The sequence below is a fragment of the Pseudopipra pipra genome, chromosome 5, assembly GCF_036250125.1.
Source record: "Pseudopipra pipra isolate bDixPip1 chromosome 5, bDixPip1.hap1, whole genome shotgun sequence".
NCBI lineage: Eukaryota > Metazoa > Chordata > Aves > Passeriformes > Pipridae > Pseudopipra > Pseudopipra pipra.
In genome coordinates, this window is record NC_087553.1 from 43715344 (window position 1) to 43735251 (window position 19908).

Genomic DNA, 19908 nt, shown 5'->3' on the forward strand with positions numbered 1-19908 from the left:
GCAAAAGTAAAAAAAGTGCACTCCTCCCTGTGCCTTCTGTGATAATTTGAGTGTTAGGTAATGATAGGGGTTATAGTCATCCTCAGGAGTACTTCACTTGCTGTCTAATAATTTTTAATTTATTTCACTGTTAAAGAGCCTTTTACAATTTGGGCTTCACCATATCCTGGGGAAAGAACTTCACAGACTCATTTATATATATTTCCTTTTTATTTAAGTTCTCAGTTCTTCCTCTCTTGGAAAGACACTAGTGATTTTTTTATATCTTTTTCATAACACCCCTGTCTTAACTGTTCTCCAGCTCATAAGTCCTAATCTATTTAGTTCTTTTACAGAAGCAGTTTCATAGCTCCAATTATCCTTTTCTTGCTTCTCTGTGTTGTTTTGGTTCTGCTACATTTTTTTGGCACAGAAGTGATCAAAATAATCCACACATCATTCAAGATGTAGATACAATATGGATTTTCTCAGAGATATATTGTTATTCTTGTCTCATTTTCTATATCTCTCACTACCATTTCAGAACCAGATGTGTTTGTAACTCTGTTGAACAATGAGAAGATGAACTGTCCACAGTGGTTCCAAAATCTCTTTTCCAAGCAACAGGAACCAGCTTGGTGTCCATCAGGCTACAGGAGCAGGCATGATGATTTTCCTACATAAGTTTTTTGTATTTCTTCACGTTTCTGTCAGGTAAATGAGCAGGTATCTATCTGCAGGGTAAGCCCTTCTGTTAATGCCATTACTTTATTCATTGTATACCTCCATTGTTTATTTTCCTGGCTGTGCCTGACCAGCAGATACAGTGACACTAGTTGCAACTCTGTCTTAAGCTGTGATCAAGGTACTTGTCTCAGAACACTCATTCCCAAATCTACTAGTCTTGGTTTTTGTTTGTTCCCCATCACAGACAAAGGTTATCCCTCTTTTTTTAGCATTGTATATCCCCTGCAGCGCTTTCCTCTTTCTGAGCTGAACTGTTTTATTGCTTGTAACTTCACATCTTGTTTGCTATTTTGCCTAGGGCTTCTCAAACTTGTTATAGCATGTTAATAAATGCCATCTGCCTAAGTGTATTATATGATGAAGGATACAGGTCTTCACAGTGTATCTGCCATCTGACTTTCAAAGACGATACTTTCTCTTAAGAATGTAAAATTATATTTTCACTCGTATTTTTTGCAGTAACTTGAATCTAGATTTGTTTCATTTAACTTCAGGGACCTACTTGAGGTACCTATAATAAGTACACAGTTGTCTTTGTTTTATTGTGGAATCAATGCTGTATGTATATGATGATTTATCCCATGTAAGGGTTGGCTCATCTTCTCAGAAATACCTGTCTTTCCCTAGCTGACACTCCATACGCAGAGCCTCAAATTGTTGTGCTGATAATTGAGATACTTTGATTGCATGCTGATGTCAGATGAATTAATTCCAGGTGGGGATATTCTAAAAATGTGAATTCTTCAGAGACACAAATTATTGAAAATCTTAGTCTTCAATAAAGAAACTAAAACAAAATAAAGGGAAAAAAAATTAAAAAAAAATAAAGGGGGGAAAAATTTTAATAAATTTCCTGTTTTGTCAAATCAGAAAAGGTATAAAATATTCTCAGAATGATCTTGACAAAGATCAGTCATTTTTGTGAGCAGCTCCTATGACAGTAGTTATTGCTGGTACCTCCAGACAAGATAAATACATCTAAGTATAATTATGATTAGTGCGGATAAAAGAGTACAAACAGAGCTCAAGTGCCATTTAAAAGACTTTTAATAAAGAGGAATAATTATTTTACCATATTCTTCCCCTACTAAAAGTCATCACTCCCGCCTGGTCTTGATGCTTGAAGAGAAAGAAAAAGGGAGAGAACAGGTTTTCTGGAACACTTCCTTCAACAAACTGAGAAAATTAGGTAATTCTGCTGGATAGAATAATAGGGATTTTTCTGTTTCAAGTACAGTAAGGTGCTTGTTTATGTATAACTATACATATGAAATTATTCAGTAGACTGCCATTAACTGTCAAAAGGGCTGTATACGCTACCTGATGGTACAGAACTGAGACCATTCCCAGCCACATACTATCTAGGTCAGAAAGGTCTGAGCCTGTGTTAGTATAACCTTTTTACCTTTACCTTAGTAGAGGGAAGCCTGGAGGAATATGGCCCTTAAAGGATGATTGTTGTAGCCTGGAATAAAAATGTCTGGGAATATCATAAGGGGCCTTAGTTTTATGTAGAAATTATTTTATTTTCTCTGTTTTGAATTCTCTGTGCACACTTGAGACTGAAAAATATAATAAATAGGTTGCTCTCTGTATTAAAGCAAAAGGGGATTTCATTAAATAACTAATTAAAATTTTCCCACCTATTATGCAAAACACCTCTGCTGACCTACTGCAGAATTTAACAATTACTGACAAAAAGGAGCCTAGCCCTGCATTACAGAACATAACCTAATATCTCTGCTATTGTTATAATTCTCTGATGAGGGCAAGGATTACACAGAGCCCCTGAAACTACCTCTTCCTCAATTTTGAAACATAACACGCCTAACCTGGAAGAGCAGGTCCTCTAGACCTTCAGCAGAGAGGTACAGATGCAATTAAAAAGAGCGATTCAAACCACCTAAAACCTTTCATGAGTTGTTTTCTGGAGGTACCAGCTTCATTTCTTCTTCTGGTTAGCAGCTTAAGGTGGTTATACTCAGAAAAGTACTTAGATTAAATGTGTCAGAGCTAAAATGCTCTTGATCTTTCATTTTGAAATGAAATGTTTCTGGGACTGCTTTTCTTCTGTCACATGTGTGCAACCACAAGGTATGAGGTAGGTGTCTGTCCTACCTGATCCATATCTGCTTGCACAAGGGGACAGAAGGCCATCAATGCTGGTAAGTTTTCTAAGTTTGTTCTTCGTGATGGTTAATGTAACAAGGACATAAATGTGAAGACAGAAAACTGTATTAAACCACTGAAAATGTACTGGATCTTTTATTAGTTTTAGATTAGAGAAGTCAGAAGATGCAGAAACATACAGAAACTCAAGAAATTGCTGTCCATCCATCCCAGCATTAAAAGTGTGGAGGAACAGGAGCATTTCAGCAGACTTCTGAAAAGACAAAAGAGAATAAAGGGTAGACGGAGAGCTTACTGTTGAATATGATTTAGTGTCTAAAGTTCTGAAAAGAGCTATTCTCTTTTAAATAATCCCTTCTGAATGTAGCAAAAATAAGCTAGCCAGATGCTGGCTTCAGTATACAACAGCCTTTTTATACTGGCAACACTAGAAATAATTGGTATCTCTATAACATCAGGCAAATGGGCTCTATTGAATAGTCAGATACAAAAATGTGTGGGAATCTGTTGTCAGGGAGAATCTTCAACCATTGTGTTTTCTAATGGCAATGAACTGAGTAGTGCAAAATGATTCTTGCCAGATATATTATAAGGGATTTGGCATGGATGAGGCTAGGCAGAGGGAAGGAGGTAAAATTCTTTCTCATTGTTCAGAGCATCTCTTAGATACTAAAGAGGGAGGCTGAATCCTCAGGCTCCAGAGACTTTATGACTATACTGAAGTATATACAACAGAGGATTCAGAGGCCATTTCATCAGTACATGCACACATAAACTCAAACTGTCAAAGTTGTGAGGGAACTGGGCTCAGGTGAGACAATACACTTAGAAACATATGTTTGGTTTTAAACACTGCTGGCACATTTTGTAGCTGGGAACAGCTGTTGTTATGACTGTTTTAAATATCTAAGCACAGAAAAGGACCAGGGACCTCTATAAAATGTGTGACAACAATAAAAATAGAGGTTTAATGGAATTTTCTTCATTTTAATTTATTTAATTAAGGGTATGGGATTAAGAACCAAAGCCATTTTAATATTTATTGCCTAGAATATGTTTTATATGTTTTCTTCTTGCTCATGAAGAAACTTTAATATAGGTGTTTAACTTTACAAAGCCTTAGATTTCGATCCTAATCCTGTCAGCAAATTTATTTAAAGGACTTAATATGGCTTCCCATCCTTATTTTTTTAATGTGGGAATTATGTGTGACAACGGATGAGAATCATGAGCTTCAAAATGTTTAGTTCTCTTCTGAGTGGAGTACAAAAACATGTAATTTTGGTTCACTAAGTGTCCAATGAATTTTGTACTTAGTTTTCTTTGTTTCATGAATTGTATTAGCTGAAATAACCCTAAAGGGATAAAATAAGAGTACTGAGGTTTAGGAGACAAGAGGGTGAAAGAAATTCTTACTATGCCTTACCAGAACTGGAAACTGAATCCAAGATAGTAAAACATTTCAGCACTCACCAGTATCTAGTACACATAGCAATAACAATCTATGATTAATTAGTAGCAATATAAACCGGGGACCATTTGGAGATCCACTCAAATGGTGTGACTCACATAATAGGCTTTAACTTCCTCACATTCCTTCTCCAAGACCAGATTGATTGTGTTAAAATTGCTTAGTGGTACTCTGAGTGTGGGGATTGTCTAAGAAGCTACTAATTGCCCCGGGGCAAAAACTGTGGAGAAAACATTAATTAAACAGTATGGATACCAGTGACCTGGCCTTAACGTGTTCACTAACACATATTAAGCCAAAGCTTCTTAGTACTGACGAGAAAAGGGAATTGGCAGTGTATCTTTATATAAGGGGCTTTATTTGTTCAGTTTTCATTTCGATATTTATAGGAAATTATATAGAAAAAGAACTGTTATAGGTTATGTAAAATCTTGGAAGTACAAGCTAGGGTTTGAGTTGTGAAGGTAGCACAATTTACAGAAATTTAGGCATTTTTAAATCTTGGGTGTGATATGAAGCAAAGATCCTTGACAAAAAATCCTAATGGTGAATTTAAATGACTGCTGTAGTGCAAACATCCAGATATGTGAATTACAATTGCACAGGTAGTCCTACTGGTAGTATCTTACTTTAGTCATTATACTTTTATGTATAAATGAAGCATTTCTAACTCAATCTAACCCAAAAATACTACCCAGTCTCCATGTGAACACAAGGCAAGACACGTAGGATTTCAAAGTTAATTTCTATCATTCTATCATTCTATTCTCTAGAGTAATTTTTTTGGCAAAAGAATATTTTTTTTTCTCATGCTTTCTCATAATTCAACCAATCTTAGGCTGTTAAGTGGTAAGTTTCATGGAAAACGACTGTGTTTTTTGACTCATGGGTTTCCATCTGTGTTTAACTTTCATTGCAGAGCTTACTAGAAATCCAGTTAATAAAGCCACTGGAATCTAGAGAGCTGTTCTGCTGACCAAGCTGTGCAGAGGACTCAGTTTCACCAGTGTTCAATAACTTTTCTGACATCTTGGACTGTCCAAAACATCTCATGGGAGTAGACTTCTTATTATGATAGGATTTTTAAGGCACACCCACTTGTCTCTAGAGCTAGGCCAGGCTAAATACTCTTAGAAAAATGGCACTGGAAAACAGGAAACTAAACCTAAGCATTGCCTTATGGGTCACACAGTCCTTTCCAGGAGTCACAGGACCTGTAGCCACATATTGGGTAAGTTTCTGCTGCCTAGGGAGAGCCATAAGAAGCTTAGCCACATGTACATGTAGATGCCACAAATATTTAATATAGAGATAAATCCTAGCCCCTTGGCCTGCTTCAGCTGCCAGTACAGACCCCCAATATCATATGAAATGTCCTGGGGTATCCTGTCTAGTAGGTCCTGTGTCATAACTGCCAGCTGTATGTGGACACGTCTGATAGTTTACATCTTGATGACTCTAGATGCTTATATTTCAAAAATCGCTGTACCTGAATCAAGCATAATTACCTTTCCAGTGTTTCCAGAGTCCTTCAGAATTAAGCAGTTAACAGTAACTAGAGATAGCTATGTCCAGTTGCCTTTAATACATGAGAGATTTGGGGAAAAAATTGTTGACTTTGCTGTTAAACTGCTGTTCTAGTGTGTTAAGAAAGGTGTAAACCTTTTAAATCATTGCTAAAAACTCAGGACACTTCTCAATTTATCCAAACCCAGAAAATAAGGAAAGACTCATGCACTTCATGAATCATCAGTATTTTGTACTCCCAAGCATTAATAGCAACACCAGCTGATATTTCATTGTTGACTTCTCATGGGGAAGGCTGCAGAGGAATTATAACAAGAAATTTTGATAAACATACTTTTTTTTAAAAAAAAGCAAGTCAACACATACCAGAATTTTTTTTAAATTCATATATATTTTAAACAATATAAAATAATAGCTTGTTTTGATCCAGTTCTTACAGTCCTGCAGGTACTGCTTCCTTAGGCAGTCTGACTGTTAGAGCAGGGAGCTGTCTGGACAATTGGTCTGGGTCTACCATGATGATGACTTGCTCAGAGGCTGTTAGACAAAAAAGCTAATTAAAATTAATAAATCAAAAATAACGCAATGATATTCCATTGGAAAATGCAGCTTCATCACACTTGGAATAACCTGTGGGAACGTGGTAGCATGATAACATTTCTCTAGGGCCAAAGAAATTACCTGATTACCTTGATTTTCCTACAATAATAATGCTAAAACATTACATTCAGGCAATTCTGAATTGTATTTGATATTTAAATTATTTTCTTCTCATATTATACAAAATAAATAATATTTCATTTACATGACATTTAGCATTAGAAAAATTTACTGTTGTCAACATGCAGGGTTCCAAGAAGTCCAAGCTTATTCTTTTGAGGGACTGAGGGAAGTGCTCTTTTCAATGATAATTACAGAAATTATGCTTTTGTGCTAATTTGGAAAGAAAAACAGTCTGAAATGCTGAATTTCCCCTTCAGACTACGAGATTTGGTTGAAATGTGAAAATGCTGTTTCCAGCAAGCTATATAAGCATTAGCACTGTGCCTGAAAGCAATGAGCAAGAGAAGGGAACCTTGTCACTGTTGTGTTCTCTACTGTCCTCTCTTCCAGCCTTCAGTCCAAAACAAAATCTCTGCCACTGTGTTGGAGAGAGAAGGGGAAGGCTGAACACCTTGAAGTCTTGTTAAAAAAAAAATAAAATCAAAAGCAATATATTTCCATCTTCCTTCACATAACTGTATTGTTCATTCTACTCATACCTTCTTATTGAAAACATGTAAACCAGAAAGGGATCTCATTTTTCATTACTTTTTTTTTCCTAAAAGGGATATTCAGAAGTGTAGACCATTTTAATTAGGAGCTTCTAATAAGTCTAAGGTCTCTTATGTCAGACTTGGAAGAAATCGATCCTTTCACAGTGAGAGCATTACAAAGAATTCCAAAATCCTTTTTCAGTCCATGTGATCTGTGCTGAGATATATTCACTGGGGAATGAATATCTTTCATCACACTACATGAAATTTCATTCTAGTACATTAACATTAAGAATACTTTTTTTTCCCTATAAAGCTTTTGGTAAGAATTTATATGCACTGTCACATACTAGGGTGTCTCTGTGTATGTTTCATGGCATGTAGAATAATGATAGCATAAACCTGAGATACAGCATAAATGTCAGCACACTCCCTCAGCTGTTTCATATAACCAGTTCAGCTTCTTAATGTGTCATCCTAAAAGTAGCTGTCTTATATCTGCTGTGTTCACCTACAATAGAGAGATATCTACCTCTGTATTGCTGCTATTTTAGAAAATAGCTTACACTGACAGCAATTCTGTTTTCCTTTAGAAAATCCTTGAAACAAAATGGTTGTATCTGTTGCTTTCTTGTCTAAAGTAAGTATCTGTCATTTATACTGTGCCAGACCCCTTGAAAGGGCTTTTCAAAAGTTAATAACTATTTTTTGCAACACTCAGTGCATTAGGATTTGCTCATTTGTCAGCTAGGTAATTGAAGATGTAAGGAGGAAAAGTGACTTAGTCAAGGCTGCACACGAAGCTGGCAATAGCAATAGGTGTAGAGTTTAAATCTTTTCTTTCCACTGCTCTATTGAATGCTTTTCCACTTTGTGAATAAAGACCATTTCATTCTGTTTTTCTCAGGACCGTGGAACTAATTCATCAGTGAGGAGAAATAAGTTGGTCTTTTTTTTCCTGTTTTTTTTTTTTTTTTTATGTAAAAAAATTTTCTCAAATTTTGAAAGCTCTTGTCCAGCTGAACAGCAATCAAAGCTGGTTTGCTGTTTGCTTTGGAGATGACCATTCACCTACTCCAGATTAGGTGACAGACTCCAGTACTTTGTCCAAAGACAGAGTTCCTGAAGTTTAGGATGGGAGAGCAGACTTTCCAAGGATAACAACTCTCTTTGCCAATACACTGTTGCTTGCATCAATTGGGAAATATCACCTTTCTTTTTTTTATACAATCCATAAAAGTGGAGTGGGATTTTATTATATTCATTTTATACCCCCTCTGTAAAGTAGAACTAAGCACTATATTTTTAACAAAGATACATAACTACATGAACAATGAGTCATCTGGTCAAATGTAGTCATCTGACTAATAGTTCACAATACTCATATACTAGAACTAACCTGTTCAGTTGTGGTAATCCAGACTGAGATATCTAAGTTTACTGATGAGTGTTGTCAATGCTGCATTCTGTTACATACAGAAATTCAGGACCTATTTTTGTTTCCCAGACTAGCCAAAACATGGTAGATTTTCATAGATTTTTTCATGGGTATAGAGTAGAATATATTGAATTCCAATGGCAGACAGCTTAAGGGAAAAATTGAAAAAGGTATGGACTTTTTTCTTCAGTTCTGTGATCTAACACAGGCTAAAAAGCAGACTAAACCCTGGAGAGTGGTATTAAGTCCATGAGGTATCCTAAGGCTGATGGGCAGTGAACTCTGCTTGCAGAAGGTGCCGTGGGGAACTTAATAATAAATTCACAGCACAGAGGTGTATCTGTGATCAGATCACTTCACTTGCATTTCATTTAACTGTCCTATTGGGAGGAGAGAGTATTATTACGAACAGTCTAAGGAACAGCCCCTGGCATATTTTCCCACAACTATGTTGAGTATTGTCTGGAAAAATATGAGAAAGCAAAGATAAAACCATGCCTATGAGCTTGCTTACAATTAATACCACAGGTGGTTTCCTATCACTGAACCCAATTGTGCCTTAGTCTTATTTTGTTTAATAGGGTAGACTTAGCCTAAAAACCTAAGTTCAGCTTTGTCAAGTGGAATGTCCAACAAAGTCAATCTCTAGTGTTTTGGCCCAACATTGTTTGCATGTTGTTTTTGTTTGCATTATTTAGTTATTGCAATCTTTCTACTTTTCACTTCTATGCAATACGCATAGCAGAAAAAAATTCTATACAATAGTACTGACAAAAGTTGAACTTTGTCTTTAGATTATGACTGCATTAATTCGGAAAGATAGCACCATTTGATCTTATTTTTCTACCCTATATGAAATTTCTTTCTTTCTTCTCACCTCTGTTAACATATCCTTTTATATCTAATTGATTTCTCATTCCATCCACATCTGCATAAATTTACGGTTCCATAAATCAGTATGCAAATGCAGGCTGAACAGCCCTACTGTGTAGGTGTGAATAGGTCACCGTTGCCATAATTAGCAGCACACCTGCTGATGTTGATGGTTATTTATTGTTTCTTTGTTATATTGTGTCAGAAGAAACTAAAGATCATTTTGTTACCTAGAATTTCTGACTAAATTTGATAGACAGCAGTGGAAAGGGGAAACTCATATGAATTTTATCTCACTCACAAATTACCATTTTTTTAAAGGGCAGGTTCAATTCACTGAGAAAATTCTTAAGATAAATTATACATTTGTGTTCATTACTTAAAAGGGTTATTTGATGGAAGAATTTTTTTACATTATTTCATCAAGTAAAAGGTTTCCCTTGCCAAGTGCTAGTCCTTGTACACAATTACATTTACGTAAAAAAAAAATAAATTACATTTTTTCCAGAACAATTCTTGTATGTGCATTTTCTAGTGTAAATTTTTCTAAGTTGTAAGTCTGGGTGTTACTGGCAGTAAACATTGCAAATTTTCTATACTGATATTCCTAAACTGAAATTGCAATACATCTTAAACTTAAAATCTTAAAATACTTTTAGTAATGCAGTCTGCTATGCAGATGAAAGCTATCTGTATACTGAACTGCATTAGTCACAGCCTGGTAGCATGTCAATGGAAATGATTATTCCCCTCTGTTCAGCACTTGTGACATCACGTCTATTCTGCATTCAGTTTTAGAATCACTTGTGCAAGGAAGACTTTAAAAACTAAGTCCAGCAAAAGGCCATTCTTAAGTACAATTTAGAGGACTGAAGAACTGGAAAACCAAAGAGACACTGAAAAAAATGGGTTTATTCAGTCTGAACAGAAGAAAGTTGATAGAACTGAAAGACTGTTTTCACCTATCTGATGCAGGATTGTGGAGGAGTCAGACTCTTGGAGGTGCACAGCAAATGCATAAAAGCAGAGATGCAAGTTGCAGAAAGGGAAATTCAGACTGGCTATAAGGAAAAAAAAATTGCAATGATGGTGGTAAGAACATGAATGCAGGGCCCAAAGGCCCTCGGGGGTCCTCATCCCATAGATATTGAAAATTTGATTGATCTGGAAGTCATATCCTCTGAGAAGTGTAAGAGTTCTGAGGAATGATCTGCTTTGTATTGTATACAAATGGCTTCCAATTATTTGAAGCAAACACATAACTGATCAGCATTGCTACAATCTCTTGCATTCTGTATTGCAATGCTTTTCTTGCTGCCAAAGACAACTTTTATATTTTCCTGACATAAAACAGACTTGTCAGTACTTTGCAACCTAAATTTCTAATGGAGGCTGCTATTAGAACTGATGCAGTCTCAGTGACAAGTTTGCTTTACCCTGCAAAGGAAATGGTATGTGTATTGACACAGAGGATGTCCTTTGACACGTCAAAGATGTTTTCTTTTTCATGCAAAAGAGAGGACAGCAAGTGGCAGTGTATGAGGATTAATGTATACTTCAGTAGGGTATGTTTCCTCTTTCCTGTGTTTTGACCAAATATTGCCTTTAAGCATCCTAAAATGGAATACCTGGAGCTAAAATGTAAGAAACAAAGGAGTATATAAAAGTATTCAGCAGCTTGAATAGTGCTGCAGGTATCTGAACCTTTGTTAGTGCTACTAATGTTTTTGTATCCTCCTCATGTCTGTATCTTATGGACTCATATGAGTTCTAGAATCCAATTTTCACCTAAGAAGCTCATGCAATACTTGTATCAAATCCATACTGCTGGTCATGGATAAGTCCAAAGAAAGGTCACAGTGAAGACAGGAAGTCATATTTTATTTGGGAATGTTTGGGGTTTTTTGTAGTTCCCAAGGCCATTCTCTAATTGCTAGACTCAGGATGTTAAGACATCACACCAACCCGATTGAGTCAGGATGCCTCATCAGCACTCTTATCAATAAGAGGAAAAAAAGAGTCAGGATTAATAAAAGGAAACAGAAACTATAAAGACAGTACAAAGAAAAAAAAAAGTGGAAGATGGATATAAGAATATTTTCTAGAAGAAAATCTAGATAATAAAAGGGGTAGAAAAACAGGCTGAGAAGAAAACTAGTGAAGAAATTATGTTCTGCACTTGGGAATCAATACATTGCAGTTTAAGAAGCCTGGAAGGAAAAGAGTCTTCTGAGACTTACATGCTAAACTGAAGATATATTATTCTATTCTACCATGCAATGTCAAATGTCTCTTGAAAACCTAAATAGATTATGTCTACCACTTCAGTCCTATCTGCTCCCTGCATTCTCCTTATGATAAGACAGAGATTTATATTCTTATTCTTCTCTGATAGGTGCATCAATTTCTGCTGTCAGGTTGCCTGTCCGAATAACAAACCTGCATATCACAGAACTGTTTTAAATGTAATGTTGATAGATGTTGTTTGTGTGCACTTGGCATCAACTTACAGTCACTTCCCTACAAATCGCAACCTTCTCAAGAAACACTTATTTTCTATCTTTCCCATATTCTCATCATCAAGAATTAATTATGGTCAGAGAGCCATTATTTGGGATATTTCTAGGAATTTTATGCTTCCCTGTCACTAAAATGATTCACTAAGCTGTTTGGAGTACCCCACTTTTTCTGGCTTCAAAAACCCCGGTTTGCATTTTGGGGACGGAAGAGTTGCCAACACTGAACAAAGATGACTATTTTCAGTGAAATCTCTGGTCTCATAAAGCATTGAAAAATGTTCTCCTGCCTCCATAGCTGCTGCTGCTGCCTGCCAGCACTCACTCGTGCCCTCTCCAGGACCTTGCACTGTCTCAGCTCCAGGCAGTAGCCCCCCGCTCCTCCCTCCTGCCTACTGCACACACCTACTTCTGCCTTTCCTCTACTCCCAGCTAGATTATTTGTCCAAATACAATTTCTTTCTCCAGATTCACACTCTCTTCTGCTTGTTACTTTTCCCTCACAGAAGCAATGCATGGCAACTAAACCTTGACCAAGTACAGTCTTGGCCAGTACAGTCAATGACAAAACCTGGGTTCTTTCAAGATGTTGCTTCAGCTCCTTCTCTCCTGGACCTACAGCAAGGAAATATAAACATCTCCCAGAATGAAAAAAGCCAAGTTTTAATCTCTCCTGAGTATTGTTGCACTGGTTTCTTAAGTAAACAGGATACAGAAGTAAAGTCAGAACAATTTTTTATGCAAATAATGAACTGCGTACTGGCTAATACTACACCATTATTAAAACTCTTCTTGTTTGGGCTTTTTTTATTTTGAAAATTCTATTTTGACAATATTATTCTCCTATATATTTTGCATTCTTAATTCACCTCCCTCATAACTCACAGAGAAGTGATTTCACACACTGCTCTGCACACTGCATAGGAACTGTCAATTTCTTGAATAAGCTGTAGAAACCTTCATCAGTTTTTCAGTTTCAGACTTCTTTAAACATTCAGTTTGCAAAACTGGTATTTTACTTGTAATCTATCTTTATAAACTCACAGAAAGTCTGTTGTAATGCACTGTGTTTGCTCTTTTCGTCCCTATCTTCATATATCCATGCAACATTCACAGACATTCAGTGTGTATCACATGCAACAGTATATTCTAAATGTTATTCCTTGCATTTTAAAGTCATTTTGCCTCAAGTATTTCAGTATTATCAGATTAAAGCTCACAGTCATGTGGGATCAATATTTTTATATGATTACATATAACTTGTTTAAAAACTATTTGAACAATGCTTATGAATGTACCTTATTGATTTCTACTAAATATGATAAATTTTTCCTTGTTGTTCCTACCACAAGAGAGTCAGTAGGAAACTTATCACAGTGGATCTTTGGACCAAACTTATAAAACTGACATTATCATTAAAGTTAATGCTTAGCAATGACCACGACAGAATGAAGATGGCCTCAATTCTTACGTAATTCTACCATAGTAAGTAGAATTAAGCAACAGAAGTGCTATGCATGTTACCTGCAAGAAATCTTGCTTATTTTTTCATGAGTGCCTGCATACCAATTTCTACCAGAATGCAGTTAAATCTCTGCTAAAAGACATCTAATGGAAGAGTTCTGCCTATTGCAATGATACAAGCATTGCAAGAATTTCTTATCAGCCTGAAAAATGAACTCACATTTCAATAGTCAACATGACTGGAAAATTTCCAATTCAAAATATTAGTTATTGAGTTTATTCAAAACAATAGGTAAGACCATCAAGAGAACTGTTTCAAACTTAGCTAGGTGATGGCATTTTATTTTTTCAGTTTTGGGTGAAAAATCAAAATACTAAACCATTCATGCAAAATGGAATTTTGGAAAACATCCATTTTAAATTAAAAATTTAGATTTGAAACTTAATTTCTCAATTTCATTCCATTTCATTTCATTAATTTAAATATCAAATTAACTGACTCAAGTGTTATACATTATGAAAAAATCCAGTTGATCAAAACTAGCCCTTTCCTGAATACAGTTTCAATTCATCATGTTCTTTACAGCTATACATTTCCAATGAAGCAATCAGATATTTCCTACTACATCCTGAATATATCATTTTTCGAGGACATGAATCTTACAATAAATATGTCACTTTTTCTGATGATTGAAGAAATCAGCAGTCCTGTTAACTATTTTGCCTAGAGAGTTAAATGTGACCAATTTTTGAAAGAAATATCCTTAATTCCTGAAATAAAGGGTTTTTTTAACAGATTTTAAAACATATGTAAAATGTAAATGCCCAATCACAATGACATTCAGAATATTCTTCAATTTTTTTTCTAAGTTAGATGAGAATTTAGTAACATAACAGTAGTATATTGGATAGCATAGAATTGTATTTTGCTACAGTGTTACAGATTGTTATATTGTATTATTGTATTTCTGAAAGAATGTCTAGTTTCTTTACAATGTTTTGGCCAATAATGCACATTCAGTTTTTTATTCCTCTTCCTTGATGCATTTACAATTACAAAATTTATTCAGAGACCAGAGGGTTGATTCTAAAGGTTAAATAGGCTATAGTTTAAACAATGATTACAGGGTGTAATAAAAAGAAGCAGATTGTTCCAGCAAATAATTTTGCAATATGACAAACAATCTCAATCCATGAAAAACAAAACAAAACAAGAAATTACCCAAAACCAACAAAGCAAACAAACAGAAGCAGCATACAAGTCTAAATGTTACTGTGAGTTTAACCAATGTCTGGAAAGAATAATGGAAGGAAACAGCTGTTTCATTAAAAACTTGAGTCAAATAACTCAAGAAAAATTCTTACATCAGATCCTCGGTGTAAATTGTTGTGGCTGTGTTACCTTCTTGAACATTTAGAAAGGACTCTTCATGTAGGTATCATAGCAAGTTTTGCTGAGTGAGGATCTGTCTACTGAGTAGACAGATTTTGAACAAATGTATTTTGAACAAATTCATTGAGTCAGTGACTTGATCAATCTTATTCCAGGACTTCTACTTTTGTATCTCTTTGTTTCAGCTGTAAAGTGAAGGCTTATGCGAAGTGAACTACATCTAATTAATCGAGGAGTTCACATCTTCCATGACTGCAATTCTTTGAAGTGTTGGGAGAAACAGAAATATTTATCATGTTCTCAAGGTGGTTTCTGAAGCTTTCAGCCTTGTATCTAGATTACAGCCAATGCCTCTTTCGTCAGCCCTTTCGTAGACTGTGAAATCAGCAGTTTAAAAAGACATTCTCAGCACAGGAAGCACAGGGGAACTAATACATATAATCGATCTTCAGACTCACAAGAAACCTGCTAACAGGGTTTTATTTCTGTAGTCATCCAAAGGATTAGACTGCTTGGAAAAACACTTTCACTCTCTTTCTGCCTCTTACTCTCTGTGTACCTTAGCCCTTTTTCCTCTCTGTGATAAAACTACATGTTGTCTATATTTTCTTTTTAATTATTTTTGTAAAATATCCATTGCTACTTTTTCACTCAGCCAAGCACATTCTGCAGTGAGATCACAGCTGCTTATAACACTTGAAAGACACTCAGCACAGTATCCTCAATAAAAAAGAAACCCAAACCCTACTATAGGGTTTATTTTTGCTGTTTTGGAACTTCATCCTGAAAGAAAATAGCAACAGCACAGCTTTTATATCTCTCATTAAGTGTACGTGAAATGCTATAGAACTAAATAAGTTAATATTATCTTCTCAAGCTAGTGGTGTCTTGATCATTGATAAGTAGAAACTTATATTTACTGTGCAGTGTTTTAATTCCCCCTGGCACGTTATTCACTCCTGAATGCACAATTTGGTTTATAGGTATGGTTCCACTTTCTTACATACCCACTGTGCTCTCTCATTGTTTTCTGTTCCTTTCAGCCATTTCTCTGAGATACTGTAATAATCTGGATATCTCCCAGTCACTTCATTAGTCTCCTCCGTTAGCCATCCTCATAGTGAGTTCTTGACAACACTCATCAATTCTGGATGCTTCAATTAATTGAACCAGCACCTATCTTCTCTCTACTTCTGTTAGCTCCTTCCACCAGTACTTTAAAAATACCCAGCAAAGCAATACTGTGGGATGGTAACAGCTCAGTGACTTCAACACAGCGAGAATGAGCTGATAATTTCATCAGAAATTTTAGTCAGAAATATCCTGCCATCTCCCCCTGCTCCAAATTCAATTTTCAGCTCTGTTTCTAGGGACTCGTAATAACATAGATATCAAGAAAGATAGATGAACTATACTTCTTTTGATTTTTTTTTCCCCTGCGTCTTAGTAGGGGTATGTTGTTTCCTGGATTGATGAGCTCATGAGAGAGTAAATTCAGAGGCCTTAAAGAAAATGTGCAGTCCTTTCCAGTTGTCCTCTATTCATGCATTTGGGATCAACATGTAAGTGCATGTGTGTGTTTGTGTGTCTATGCATGTCTGGTGTGACCTGAAACTTCTAAACACTAAGTAAATTGTTCCACCCAATTATTTAATTTTGAATTTATTATCTATGTAACAATCAAAAATAATATTTGCATGTTTTTATGGAAATTCAAGCGAACTAAGAAGGAAGAAACAGTCTTTGCTGTAATCCTTCACTGGAGTATATACTTGCTAGTAAATGCTTTCAAATTAATACTTGTGTATTTCCCATTAATTTATTGGTTTTTTACTTTTAACCATAACAAATAATTTGAGATCTGGCCCAATGCAAACACAAATTAAATCTACTCTTCTCCTGGAGCTGTTCAGTAGGATGTCACCAAGTTTTAATGTAAGGAAGTCACCTCTAATTAGAAAAAATAAAACTTTAAAATAATTAAACATTGAACACAGTTATTGGGAGGCTAAATGTACGGTCCACAAAGCTACTTCTACAGCAGAGAAAGATATTAAGATATTGAAGTGAATATATGTAAATACTTTCTTAGAGAAAGGAAGAGTAGTCTTATCTAGACTAAACTATTACAGTCTTTGGTGTTATCTCAGACTTGGCTTGCCTTGAACCCACACACACATGTATAGTTACATGAAGTATTATAACCAAACCTTTCTTTCTACATAGCTTGTAAAACTGAATTTGGTGGAAATATTCACCCTCAAATTCAAAGCTCAGATATGCAAGATCTGATCTCATCTCTGTTGCATGTTATCAAGGCTTTTTTATAGATGTCATTATTAGTATACTGAGAATTGAGTTATTTGTATGTTTGGGCTAAATAGTATTCATCTAGGACATTTCACTTTCAGTAGAGTGAGTGAAAGCTGTGTAAGTTAGTCCAGAAGGAGAATTAGAGTTTTAATCAATATACTTGCTCAGAAATGTTTCTATTTCTTTTATTTACTGGTTTTTTTCTTCCTTTTTGCTAGCAAGCAGAAGTATTATGAAGGTACTATGGTGCAATTGAGTGCATTTTGCATTTGAATAGAGAACAACATATTTGCTGCAGTTGTGATGATTGTCTTCCTGTCAAGTATGCTTGCTTCTCTTGAGGAACTTGGATCTCATAAACAATAGAGTTGAGTGCCTTTTATGCAGCTTGTTAGTTATTGACAGTGAAGGAATGATCCAATTAGTAAGTGATTAATCACACATTTCTTTAGGTCTCAAACTATTGAAAATTTATGGAATAAAAGAGTATTTCATGCACGTCTTCACCTAATGGGTAATCACCATCTGAGAATGAGAACTACATTTAGAACAAGAACATGGGCAGCAGCACAAAGTACTAATTATTTGATTAATTCTCCTTGTCACTGAGAAACATACCTTTGCCAGGCAATCATAATTATAATGACATTAAAATTAACTAATATTTTATTGTCCATAAACAGCAATGAAAATATTCAACATTTCCAGTTTAACCAATTCTTTGGCATTTCAACAACATATGAAAGTAAAATTTTCTACACAGATTTAATTGTGAGATTATGAGACATGAGAAAATGTGCATAATTTCAAAGATTGAAAATGTTTAAATGCTGGTTTAGAGAAACTTACTTAACATGCAAAGTGAAATGTTTGATTTTGTAAAATACCACAGTTAAATAGTAAAGGAAACACACAATCCTTTAAATAAAATACAAAATATACACATTTTTATTTTGCGGATGTACAAATGCTTGTAGCATGTACATTTCAGCATGATTTATCAAGCATCTTATATGGTCCCATTATTATATGATTTCCAGTTTTCAGTTGTTCAGTTACTAAAAGTATCTGCTAATTTTTCTTTATTCCAGGCTAAACAATCATGACTAAATTTCAGATAAATACTAACCTTATTATGGTTAAATCTGACAGCTATGTGGAATATAATAATAGTATTTTGATAAAGTAGATGATGAAATATGATAGAAAAATATAGACTTGTCAGTGCTGAACCATAGCCTCCAAACCTTTTCAATTTTGCAATAAAATAGTTTAACTCATATTCAATATAGAAAAAATGGAAGACTTCTTAAATCATATTTCATATGTTGCTTGTTTAAACCAACGTATCATTGATTTTGGTGTACTGTCTGTATTTCAGCTGCAAGACTGACCTAGGCACCCTGGGTTCCCTTTGTAGGCAACAGAGCAAACTGGGACTTCATCAACATAATTCTTTTCATCCCAAAGTAGATGGTTAAAACATGTGGGCTAAAAGCACTCATTTCTCAGAATTGGCTGCAAGAGTACTTTAAAGTCATGTAGATTTCAACCTTATTCCTTTTGTCTTTCCCACTCAGTATAATATTGTAGATTCATCAAAGAAATTAGCTTAATTGAGCATGATCTGCTTTCAGTAAACCAGTGAAAATAAAGGCAAGAAAGGATTCCTTTGGAAAACTACCTTTGTGGTCCTGTCTATAGTTATCTTTCACGGGTGCAATATGGCAGAATAGATGGTGAGCTAGTGGACTTGAAGATTTCTCAAATCATGATATTACTGAAGAGCTGGTTGCTCAGTTTTTATTTATGTTTCTTCTGTAGCTGATTTTTCAAAAAATAAAATCACTTGACTGATTTTTCTGTGCTTTGCCTCACATTTAAACAATACAGACTGAGTTACTTCACAGAAAAAACTCTACAGATAGCCTTACTGGCCTTTATGATAGCAACCTTTTGTTGTGCTTGACTGTCCTAGTTAGAGCAGCCAGGACCAGTTTCATCACTGTGTGGGTGTAATCCAAACTGTGTATTCTACATCCTCCATGTCATTTCCCAGGAACTGTTAACAATAGACCATTTACAGCCGCTGCCCAGAGCACACCTGACTCCTCGGGCTATAGTTATGGGTGATGTTAACTCTCCTCCAGGGAGTCATGAGCACCTCCACACCCAGGCTGAGGGGTCATGTCTGCTAATGGGCCACCAAGGATTCCAAAAATATCTCACTACTCACAACCACCTATTGTGGAACTCCCCGCCCTGGGGGAGGTACTGGGCGTTCCCACTTGAACCTGAGTGTATATAATCTTGGGGTCTTGGGACTTCTGGCCCACTGGTCGGATCCGGAGGAGGACAAGAATCTCGACCAGACTGCGACCACCACTTTCAACCAGACTGTGATCACCACCCTCGACCAGACTGTGACCAGCACTCTCACCAAGAGGTTTTCCCTCTCCTTTTACTTTGGACTCAGGGGGACCATGTGGGGCTCAGCATGGGGGGCCAACGAACACCACTCTGTTCGTGCCCCAGGGTGCTGGGTTATACATCTGGGTTTTGTGGGTTAAAACCAATTGTTTGTCCATATAATTGTTTTATTGTATTATTTTTATTAAATTGTACCTCTGACTTATAATCTCTTTTGAGTTGGGTTCATTTTTCCTGCCAGTTTACCTTTAAACCAGCACATTGACCTTTAGCTGGTAACTGCCGGCAGATTTCTAACAGGTTTTTTTCTAAAAGAATTAAATGATGAATAAAGACAGCTCTGGACTTGTTTGCTGAATAACAGCAAAAGT

General features: G+C 35.7%; 1 long non-coding RNA gene across 1 annotated transcript; it reads left to right on the plus strand.

Annotated features, from left to right (window-relative positions):
- The first annotated feature begins 4504 nt into the window (after positions 1 to 4504).
- Positions 4505 to 19745, plus strand: LOC135414727 (uncharacterized). The gene is made up of 2 exons (XR_010430805.1): positions 4505 to 5558; positions 6968 to 19745. It is a non-coding gene; the product is annotated as an uncharacterized LOC135414727 (long non-coding RNA).
- The last annotated feature ends 163 nt before the right edge of the window (positions 19746 to 19908 follow it).